Raw genomic sequence first — 12,182 nt, 5'->3', positions numbered from 1 at the left:
GTATCAGAAGGTAAGAAAAGTTGCTCTTGCGTAATATTGCAAAACAAAACACCAGATGTCTTACCTTATAAACACACCATAATAATACTTGTATGTCGAAGTACAGTACAATCCATCAAGCGGTGCGACATCATAGCTTACCAAAGTCGTACTAAAACATTCGTAGAACATATCAAATGTTGCTGTTGTTTACTTGAGTCATTTTACCATCATAGGGAAGCCTACATGTATCTCTTGTGTGTGACTGCCATCATATTGCAGTCAACATGTATCTCTTATGTGTGATTTTCATCTACTGGTTACACTTACCATTTCACCATGTACCAAATAAAATAGCTTAGAGGTCGGTAAGTAAAACCAGAATTATTCCGTACATTAGGCGCACTGTTGAGTTTTGAGGGGGAAAAAAAGGATTATAAGTGTGCCTTATAGTCCAGAAAAAAAAAAAATTGATGTATTTTTAAGCGCACAAATCAAGACCAAAAAAATTTGAGCTGTAGTGATTAATCGCTTAAATCGATTAGAAAAAATCTTAAATTCATACTCTTTTGATTAATTGTTTAAAGTAATTAATAAAAGTTTATAAAAATCCAGACGGCATGAAGTGCCCGGAAATTTTAAATGCGCAGACATAGTTTCGTTTTCGCACGGTCGCTGCAACAGAGCGCACATGAGAGCGTTGGTGTGCATACATTAAAAGTGCAATTTCAATATTAATGATGTGCATTTATTATTTAAAAAAAAAAAAGAAAATATAATGAAGGCTATGGAAAGCAGAAAAAAATACGTATTTAAACTATTTTCTCTAAAATACAGAGGCTATAAAGTGTGTTTTATCCAATTACTTGATTAATCGAACAAACTAATCGATAAGATTATTAGCTAGTAAAATAACCTAAACAAAAACTCAATCAATTTGAATAGAATATATATATTTTTTGGAGACATTTACATGTAGTCTAAAATGTTGTCTACTCTTAGTCACGCTTGTAGAGGTGCGTCACAACCGCAAATATATGCTTACTGTTCCCAATATAAAAAGTGTACAGTACAAAGCTTTTAATTCGATAGAGCTATGTACCGATTTAAATCTAAGTACAAATACATGTATTTTTCACATCCCTGCTTTACAGAGGGTCCCTAGATTGGCAATTATTCTATTTCTCAATGTGGTTCAATGCAGTATGTAATTACATAATACATAGTTAAATCTTTGAGTGAATTTGTGCATATTTCAAATCAAGGCTTAACACAAACAACCTTTGCCATTCTATCTTTTGTTGTGGGGTTGCCCATGAAAAGACAAGAGACATAAAATATTGGTGGGGTCATTTAAGTGTCACTATATGAACTATGCAAAAGTGATTTATTATGATTTGACACACTAAAAATATACTATATGACCTTCTATGTAAACTCTCCGAGCCCAAAAACTATAGTATTTTATTTGAGGCTAACACCAATTTCTCCTCAAGGAAAGGAATGTGAGAAACACAATGTTAAAATACACAATAACACAAAGACACTGATATCTAGATGTTTACTGTATGAGCAGTGTGCTGATTTATATTCCCTGTATACAGTGCTACCCAGAACATATGGAGTCCCAGGAACCAAATACTGACTCACCACCTACAGTAGGGCTCCAACAGTGCTTAAAATTAGGTCATGGTGGTTGGTCATGTGTCAGGCGATGATCATGCAGCAGACCACCAACCACTGCAAAAGTTCCTCCAACAGGAATGAACAGAAGCAAGGCAGCCCGGCTGTCTACCCAAGCCACATTAGCTACCTGAAATTAATCCCCAAAACATCGGGTGACCTGTCGAAAGCCCACAAAGCATCACCACCAGCTTTACCAGAGCGCAAAGGCATACCCCTAAGCCATACCATATGCAGGTGGGCTCCAAAGGCACATCACTAACTCTATCCTCACTCAACCACCACATCCCAGAATTGATTTGTTAGCATTATTGCAAAAACGGTTAGGGTCGGTTTGTCTAATAAAGGCTGCCTAGGTGATCGTAATGCGATTAATCGACTAATCGCTAAGATAGACAATTGACTATCAAAATAGTTGTTAGTTGCAGCCTTACACTACATCGGAAGTTAACTAATATTTAGTCAACGACAACTGCAGTTGCTCCCTCTCAGGAAATAATTGTCCCTTAACATTTTGGCAGAGAACTGCAAGTCACAAAATCAATCCGATAAAGAGATGGGCGGACTTAGTGACTTACTTACTTCCACAGTTTCTCTCAGGCCCTGTCTACATTAAGCCGGATAACTCATCAAACAAATAATTATTTAGCCCCGTGTCATCCACACTAAACCAGCGTTTAAGGTTCCCCTCCTTGGATAATTTTTATACGAGTAAGTGCGCTTTGTATTTCTTGAATCTCCGGCTCTTAGCTTTGTATGGACTCATCGATCGTTTACCAACTGAGTTCGGAGAGGAAGTGACGCCAGAAAGACCGCACCCCACACAGGAAGTGACATCAGAAAGAACGCGCCCCAGCCAGCTTCATAACAAGCGGTTTTTCGTAACTCGGAGGTAACCACTAGAAAGTTGGAGGAGAGTCATCCATACATGCCCGTGTTTCTCCTTTGTCTACATGTACAGACGCTTGTGGGAATCACACATGAATACCTTAAGAGAAGGAAACGCGCGATTGCAGCTATTGTGGATACAACACATCTCAGACGCCAACATAGCAATGTTTTGGATAAGGCCTGGAGGAACGGCAGCTTGGTGGGATATGTTTGTCAACAAGTGTGTCGTGCCAGAGGACGGCAAGAGAACTTTCAAATGTCCAGGTCAGCTGTAATTCTACTTAGCAAAAAACTTTGTCCATTTGTCGACGGGGAGACAACAAGAATACGGGCTCCCGTGGACGTGATACAAAAGGTAGCGTATGCTTTGTATTACCTGGCCGTCGAGGTAAGACTACGGAAAACAGCGAATGCAATTGGATTGGGAAAGCTGACTATCAGTTATTGTCCATGATGTATGTCGAGAGTACTCCAGATTCTTTCAGCAGGGGTATTATGATGTTAATGGACAGCATGTTAGGTGGTGTTGGTCTTGAACCCCAAGATGCAGACATGGCAGGCGTAGTGCGGGTAAACATGACTTTAATGTCAAAAGGAAATAGTGCAGCTGGGAAGTGCACGAGCAGGGAACAGGCAATTAAAAACAGGAAACAACGATCGAGCACTGTGTGCGAAGGGCAGGCTGGTTTATAAAGAAGTCGGATTGGCAACCGGAAACAGGTGTGCTCAGATTGCCAATCAGGGACAGGTGTGTGGTGCTGGGGCCAAAGTAATGAGGCAAACAGGAAGTACCACTGAAAATAAGAGCACTGGAAAGGAAACAATACCAAACACAGTAAAGAATGTCATTCATGACACAGCAATCAGCTACATTTGAGAGCTTCTGCTTCATATTTAATTAATTCCTTGGTTTAGAAGTACTCTCATTCCAGTTGAATAATTGCTCTTTGGAAAAGTGTGGCATTTCAAATGTACTGTGGTATCTCCAATTGCAAGCACCAAGAAAGATTGGAGCTACGTGCTAGCTCTCGCCTTTTTGGCTTGCTTTAAGATGCGAGCATAAATTGGAGTTACGAGCGTCATCACCGCTGGTAGAAATAGTCCACAACCCACATCTAGAGCTCAACGCAATCATGCCCTCCACCTATCAATACTGATAAAGTTATTGTGAAGGGGAGCGCCTAATAGTAGACGAGAGTGACACCTACTGAATCAGAAGAACAAATCATCAAACAAGCCTGACTAATGCAAGTGTAAGCCACTGTGACACTATTGTTCACTTTTTTTATGTTTTTATATTACTTTTTATAAATGGCTGTGATGATAATGTAAATGAGGGATTTCTGGTCACTGCTATGTTGGAGTTCTTGTTGGTATTGGTGCTCTTGTTGATGTTCGTTTTTGTTTGACTGCTTTTGGATTGTTTTGTGTCATGTTTGTGTGTCCTCTCGATTGCTCTGTTGATTGCTGTTCTGGGTGTTGCTGGGCCGGGTTTGGTTTTGGAATTGAAATTGTATTCTTATGGTGTTGTTGTGTGTTGTTTTCTTAGATTGATTAATAAAAAAAATACAATTAAATAAAATAAAAAATAAAAAGCCTGACTAGTAACCACGTAGGCGACTTGGCGAGGCAGCCTAGCCACAGCACCGTCAGTCTGCACCAATCAGAAGCAGAATCCACCCTTCCATCCAAACCGCAGATATATAATGGCCTGCCGTGTCTCAGTTCGATAGGTCTCGTAACTCTACGAACTGGACAAGCAAGCTTTATCCTTGCTCACATAACAGTATCTATTACTACCTGACAGAGAAGCAGTCCTTAGGAGACACCACATAGTCTGCTCCCCATGGTAAATGCTGTCGATCGCAATTAAGCAGTCGTTCTTTGGGGACTTTACTAGTCCAAAATATTAGGAAAATTAAATGTATTATGAAATCAGTGCCCTCCCGCTCCGGAAAGTGACCACCATACCTGCCAACAAGCACTGTCGACACTGCTGCCACACTCCCCAGCACGGCAACACATCGTCTCGTTTCGCAAACGTGTGTTACATTAAATGCACATCCAAAAAAAATCAAGCTGCGGCAAAGTATTAAGGCTGACTGTTGCAACACGTTGAACATTTTCCAGCATCTAACAACTTTCCAACTCTCCCCTCAACCACGACCGCCATCGCTCGCCTGTGACGGAAAGATAACAAGCCAACGAATTCTGTGAACGCTGCTCCAAAGTACTGAAAATGTGTTGATTTATTGTGGATACAAAACGAAGCACTCGTGTCAGGCAGTGACCCAGTATATGATAAAACGAAGCAGTCAGCTAAAAAGTCACTTCCCCGTTCACCACCTCTTAATCAAACAGGAAAAAGGCCACGCTGGTTGAACAGTTGATTTTACTATTTGTGGCACTGACATACAGCGGTGTCGTAGTGGTGGGGGATAAGAGGGGATGTTGTACTGGGGCCCTAAGTACAGGTGGCTTTGGGCTTTTGTAAATATTTTCTATCATTTAAATACAGGAGGAGTTATAAAAAATACATAATAAATGTTAATATAAAATAATGCAAAATTAATACAGCCATGAAAGTTCAATAATGAAGAATGAAATCAAGAATGTTTTAGACTACTTATATCCCTTATTCAACATACAAAATGGTTTGTTCCACCTGGATAGCAACAAACCTTTAGCTTTGAACACTTCACTCAACACAGATGTCATCAAAAGCTCACATTTAAGCATTCACTCAAAGGACCAGCATTTTGGAACAAGGATGAGGTGATAGAAAAAAGGTAAAAATATAATCAATCTATTTTCCGCACCATATGAGAAAGTTATGTATGTGGTGCGTTCAAGGACCCTTGATTAAGGTTTGTTTTAGAAACAGAGTGTCAGGCAGTGTGGGTGAAGAACCCCAAGATGCAGAGATGGCAGGCTTGTTGCAGGAAAACTTGACTTTTAATGTAAAAAATAGAATGCAGGAGAACAGGAATCAGGAAACAGGCAAACTGGAAACAGCGAACAGGAACCAGCAAACAGGAAACTAGGAACTAGGAGACAGCAAACTGCAGACAGCTATCAGCATACAGGATAGAGCAAACAGGAACCAGGGAACAGCTCAAAATACTCCAGCACTGACTGGAGGGCGAGGCTGTTATAAATAGCAACCGGCTGATTGACACCAGGTTTGGCCAGGCTGCCAATCAGCCACAGGTGAGGGGAAACGGCGCTCAGGGACACAAGCAGGAAATAAAACACAAACACAGAGGAAAAACTAAACATAACCAAACAAGCCTGACACAGAGGTGTTGTTACTTTTTAAAGACGGGGGAGACGTAACCCACATGACTAATTTGTCACTAATAATAATAATAATGATGTACAGTATTATTATAATTCATATTATCCACTCGTGATTTGTAGTTGCAGATCAATCACACAATTTATTGTAAGCGCACATGCTCCATTACCTTAACCGCGGATGGTTACCTGAAAGGCGGCGCAGGTTGTTATATGTTGTTCAGGGATCAGGTCAATGCATGAGTCAAAATACACCCCCCAACTGTACTTTCGATAAAACTGTTTCCAAGTTTTTAAACAAACAAATGTAGTGCATTCAAGCAAAAGATCTAAAAAATGTTCCTGTATGACATTCTGACCAAAAAATTGCATTTTTGTAAAAATATTGGAATCTTTTTTTTTTCTAATTCAATGTAATTAATCACGATTAATAATAAATTCCACAGTTGGCCCTGGTTCATGGCTGAAACCAGTGATCTTGGGCTTGAAATGGTTGGTGACCACTGCTGCATTATTATTGCATTACTTCATAAAACTACTGAAGTTGTTTGTAGTGCATTCTATTGTATTGTTTTTCATACAATATTGCTTATCCATCTTTTTTTTAAAAAAAGCATGTCACACGTTAAAAATGGTGGTGTTTTAGGGGGGCCAAGCACACATTTCACTGGGCAGGGCTGATTTGACATACAAGTGTTTTGAGTTACAAGCTCGTTAATGTAACCAATTGAGCTTATAAGTACTACTGTAATTTCAAGTCTATCTTTTTAAGGCAATAAAAACAGGATTTGACATTATTTTCATTTCAAATCAATTGGTACATTTGCAGTATTTGAGGCATATAAATGTATTACAAAAAAAACTATGTCACGGGAATTAACATTATTAAGTGCAAATTTTGCAAATTGCTGCATTAGTCTGGTGCAAGAATGTTCATCCATCTGTGGATACTTGCACATTAGTGATGAGAGGAAACATGCATGTACGGATATAATTGAACCGCGCAGTGGATCATCACGTCCATAACTACATATAAAGTTTTATGGGCCATTATGCAGGGAGGAAGAGTGTGAAACCACAAAACAGTTAAAGAGCAGCCATACACATTCCTCAGGGGACTGGAAGTCGAGCGGGAGGAGCTTGGCATTTTTAACTCCCTGATGTTTGCAGTTGTATGTTTCTTGATGAAGCGTTTAAGCTTTTTAAGGGTACATTTACTGACAAAATCAGAAATAAGCACCACCATGATTGTGCACAGTTGTAGCATTCCTTGATTTTCAAAACTAACTTTGTGTAGTAACACTAACCTGACACACACCTACATGCAACACAACAGAATAATTGACTTGATCCTATTCAACAGTGCACAAGACACATTACACAAGTTAAAGGGGATGTTTGCAACATTTCAATAGTTGCCTAGATGGCGCCAAGTCAGACCTACACTGTTTCAATGTCCATTTCTCTGATGATGCAATTGTTGATGACCGAAGTGCTGATATCAACCAAACCCTCCTCATCCCACCCCCCGGATTGTAAATTATGTAAATAATTCAATGTATATACTCTGATGATTAACTTGTGTGATGACTGTATTATGATAGTATATATTTATACCATGAATTGATTTACGTGGACCCCGACTTAAACAAGTTGAAAAACTTATTCGGGTGTTACCATTTAGTGGTCAATTGTACGGAATATGTACTGTACTGTGCAATCTACTAATAAAAGCTTCAATCAATCAATCAAACAAAGCCAACTTTCCAATATATTTTACACAGTTTATCCCGCCCTCTCACGGCTTCTCCTACGTAAGGACGTAGCTATGTACGTTCGTAACACATGCACGTGCATTGCGTTGTTGGTAATATTAGCCATTTGGATAGCTAGCGTTAGCGGTCATAGCATGTGTATTGTCAAGGAATGTCAAGAAGCAGCTAGCAGGTAAGAAGAATGATTTATTCTTAAATGCAGACACAAATATGCTGTGTCACGGAAAACAAAAATGGCTTAGCCAAAATGATGCTAGTCAAAAACATGAACTAGGAGCAGGAACCAGAATGTAACTTTGTTGCATGTAGGCAAACAAAAGCACTAGACCGAGAGAGGCGAGAGGACGGAATAAACAGCTCTTTGATTAGTGCCAAAGAGCAGGTGAGCGTCCCGAACAGTAATCAGAGGCAGGTGAAAACAATCTGCCTTCATGGCAACTAAAACACAAAACAGGGGTGCTGAAACCAAACTTATGTCATGTTCTGTGGTCATGTTTTGTTTGGTTATGTTCTGTTGGTTTTTGGACTCTTTTAGTTCCTGTTTGCGCTTCCTGGTTTGTTTTGTCACCATGACGACTCATTGGTTTCACCTGACTCATTTGGACTCACGCACCTGTCACTAATCAGGAAGAGACTATTTAAGCCTGTACTTGCCAGGTAGTCGGCCTGGCGACATTACTCTTGATACTCTGATGATACTCTGTTCTTGCTATGTGCTACTCGGATTACTCTGTCCATGCCATAGTTCATGCTGCTCTTTTCATGCTCGTTTCTTGTTACAGTAAGAGTTTTTTGTTTCATGTCCATAGTTCTGCCTTAGTGTTAGTTTTGTTCCCTGCGTCAAGTTTTGTGCCTCCGCTGTGAGCACCTTTTGTTTGTACCCTTTTTTTTTTGTATAGAAAGATTAAATTATGTTCCTACCTTCAAGCCATGTCTGCTATAGTCCGTTTGCACCACGGGAAAACAATCCTCGCAGTAAACTGCGTCGTAATAATCCACGTCTTGACAACTTAAACAACAAGTACAACAGCACGTACACAAAGTATGATCCAGGCAACAGATCATCACATATATTTTATCCCAACAACAACAACATGACTGCAAATAGTTTGCTGCTTCTATTAGACTGCTTTCGTATGTGTGCACACGCTACCTTCGCATTGTGTTGACGAGACCGTGTGAGTGACAGCCATACCATACCATCGTACCAACTTTATTTATAAAGCCCTTTAAAAACAACCACAGTTGAAGAACAAAGGGCTGTACACCACAAAGAAATAGACGCAAAGGACAGACTAAAAAATAACATTTAAAACAGAAGTAAAATACACATTGAAAAAGCAAATACAAATTACCCTAAGAACAATTTGTTAGATAAAAAGCAGTTAAAAAGTTAAAAACAGTTAAAAAAAGTTAAACAGTTTAAAGTCTCATGCTGGGTTAAAAGCCAGTGAATAAAAATGGGTTTTAAGAAGGGTCTTAAAAGTAGCCAAAGAAGGGGCCTGTATCACATGAAGAGGAAGATCGTAAACAACAATCATTTTATCCGGGCCGGTAATAAAATGTTATTACATAAACTTTGTAATTGTGAAAAATACAGACAATTGTCAAACAATTGTGTCCTGTTAAACCAGTAATGGCAACATAAATTAGCCGCGGTGTTTTTGTTATATGTTTTGCTTTGAAAAATGTTACTGTGAGGAAGCTATCAACCGGTACTTCTGTGGTGAGTTTGAAGGATTTTTGTTTGTATTCATCTTTGTTTTGTTTAAGGATATGACATAAAGGGGAGTAGCTATTATATGTCGAGCTGGGCTCTAAAGAACAATGCCATTTTTTTGTACATAATGCAAGTTTTATCTTTAATTACATGATAGATTGAGACAATATTTTATAGACATAAATGCCATAAAATAACATTTCATTAGTTTAGGTTTAAGTTAATTGCTTGTCATGAAAACTTATATCGTTCACAAACACGTGTTATGCTTTGCGGGGTGCCATAATTTTATAGCTGAGGTTGACTGGGCATAGTTATTTCTAAAATGATTTATTGTAACTGTTTCAACATGCTTCAGGTTTGACAAGCATACTATAAATCATCCTCTCAGCTGGAAAACCAGCCTTAAATCATTTCATTGGTAAACAGATCGGTCGCTTGTTGGGTACTATTGCACCCATCCTCCAAAATACACGCACACTGATAACGCTAATAACCTTCTTTGCTTAACTTCGGCATTTACCCCAGTTAAAAGGATGATCTTAAAACAAAATGACTCACACCGAAAATGTTACACATGTTGGGGTCAGGGCTGTAAACCTGAGACGTATGATGTCAGTGTGGAGAACGGACAGAAGGCAGTGGTGAAAGTGAGATAGCACTATTTCAGGTGTAATGCTTTAAACTTGTAAGTTGTAAACTATAACATTTCCTTAAGACATATTATTTTAAACATGTAAATCTCTACACTCATAGATGACTGACCCAGTAAAAGATTGGCATGTCAAATTATCTTGCAAATTAGTATCATTGAAGATCAGACATACTGTAAACAACCCTGTTTTTGGACCAAATACAGACATCAGTGGCACTTTGTGGGATCTGGTTGTTCTGGTGGTCTTTGCATTAGACCTTTAGTGTTTACCATATCCTTTGACTTTAATTATGGTTGATTGCAGTGACTGAACGGTTGATTTTAAAGGCAATTATAACAGCTCTTGGTAGTAATTAGCTAAAAAGAAATGAATGGACCCTGTCACATGCTAGACGGAAGAACATCTGGGAGAAATAATATTGGTTGTTTATGTTGTTACTGTAAACATTTAGCTGCTGGTAAGTTCCTGTCATTGCATAGTGAATTAACATAACTTTCCTCTATGACTGCTGCAAGGGAATTAACTATTTCGGACACAAATATGAGTCTCTGATGACAAACTTCATTTGGGGTCTATACCAGAAATGGGCAAATTACGCCTCATAATTAAGTAATTGTATGCGGCCCGTTAAGCTTTTTAACCCGGCCCGCCAGGCATCTCCACAAAAATTATTATAACCCTTATCATCGGAATTTGAGCTGCCAATACAATGCGCAGTGCATTTTTTCAAATTACCTAAAGCCTTGAACTATAGAGAGTATTCCAATGGTTGGTAATGGTATTACGGTAATCTACGTTACAGCCACTCCAAGCAGACGAAACAAGAAGCAAAGTGGGCGGGGTTTGTTTACAGCAGCCAGCCTAAGATGTGAGTGTCAGGGAGGGACACGGAAGCAGATTTGTACAACAAAGTTTTGTTCTGCAGAAAAGTGATATCATAAGGATCATTATTATAGGGATGTGTGGGTGTTTTTTTGTCTCTTGCGTTAATGTTTCGCCGTGTTTATTGCATTATTTGTTGCATTTCGCTTTATTGTAAATGATCGATTTAGAGACGGACGTCTGGTAAGTAAAGAGGAGAGATAGATGTTCATATGTTCTTAATATTTAGTGTTTTATCGTTCATAGTTAATATTAAAAATCTCATTAATTTTCATATACACTTATTAATTGAAAAAGCTGTACAATTCCATTCAAATCTATATCATTTTTCATGAGTTGAACTCAAAGTTTGAAAACATTTACACTAAATACAAAATACCTATTTTTCTCAAATATTGTTCACAAATCTGTCAAAATCTTTGTTCGTGAGCACTTGTTCTTTGCCAAGATAATCCATCCTACCTCACAGGTAAGTGTGAGGTAGGATGCTGATTAAACAGCATGATTATTGCACAGGTGTGCCTTAGGCTGCCCACAATAAAATGTCACTTTGAAATGTGCAGCTTTATCACACAGCACAATACCACAGATGTTGCAAGTTTAGAGGGAGCGTGCAGTTTGCATGCTGACTGCAGGAATGTCCACCAGAGCCGTTGCCTGTGAACTGAATGTTAATTTCTCTACCATAAGCCGTCTCCAAAGGCGTTTCAGAGAATTTGGCTATACATCCAACCGGCCTCACAACTGAAGACCACGCGTAACCACAGCAGCCCAGGACCTCCACGTCTAGCAGGTGCACCTCCATGATCGTTTGATACCACCCACCCAGACAGCTGCTGCAACAATTGGTTTGCAAAACCAAAGAATGTCTGCACAAACTGAGAAACCATCTCAGGGAAGCTCATCTGCTTGCTCGTCGTCCTCATCGGGGTCTCAACCTGACTGCAGTTTGTCATCGTAACGGACTTGAGTGGGCGAATGCTCACATTCGAAAGCATCTGGCACGTTGGAGAGGTGTTCTCTTCATGGATAAATCCCAGTTTTCCCTGTTCAGGGCAGATGACAGAGAGCCTGTGTGGTGTCGTACGGCAGAGTGGTTTGCTGATGTCAACTTTGTGAAATGAGTGCCCTATAGTTGGGGTGGGGTATTGGTATGGGGAGGCGTATGTAATGGACAACGAACGCAAGTGCATTTTTTTGATGGCATTTTAAATGCCCAAAGATAATGTGACAAGATCCTGAGGCCCATTGCTGTGCCATTCACCCGAAACCATCACCTCATGTTGCAGCATGACAATG

General features: G+C 39.4%; 1 protein-coding gene across 3 annotated transcripts in view; it reads right to left on the bottom strand.

The window, feature by feature from the left end:
* me1 (malic enzyme 1, NADP(+)-dependent, cytosolic) overlaps positions 1–12,182 on the bottom strand; it is a 194,088-nt gene that overhangs the window by 117,627 nt on the left and 64,279 nt on the right. The gene's annotated exons all lie outside the window — the stretch shown is intronic.

The sequence above is a fragment of the Entelurus aequoreus genome, linkage group LG11, assembly GCF_033978785.1.
Source record: "Entelurus aequoreus isolate RoL-2023_Sb linkage group LG11, RoL_Eaeq_v1.1, whole genome shotgun sequence".
In the NCBI taxonomy this organism is placed as follows: domain Eukaryota; kingdom Metazoa; phylum Chordata; class Actinopteri; order Syngnathiformes; family Syngnathidae; genus Entelurus; species Entelurus aequoreus.
This window is presented reverse-complemented; position numbering and strand designations above follow the sequence as displayed.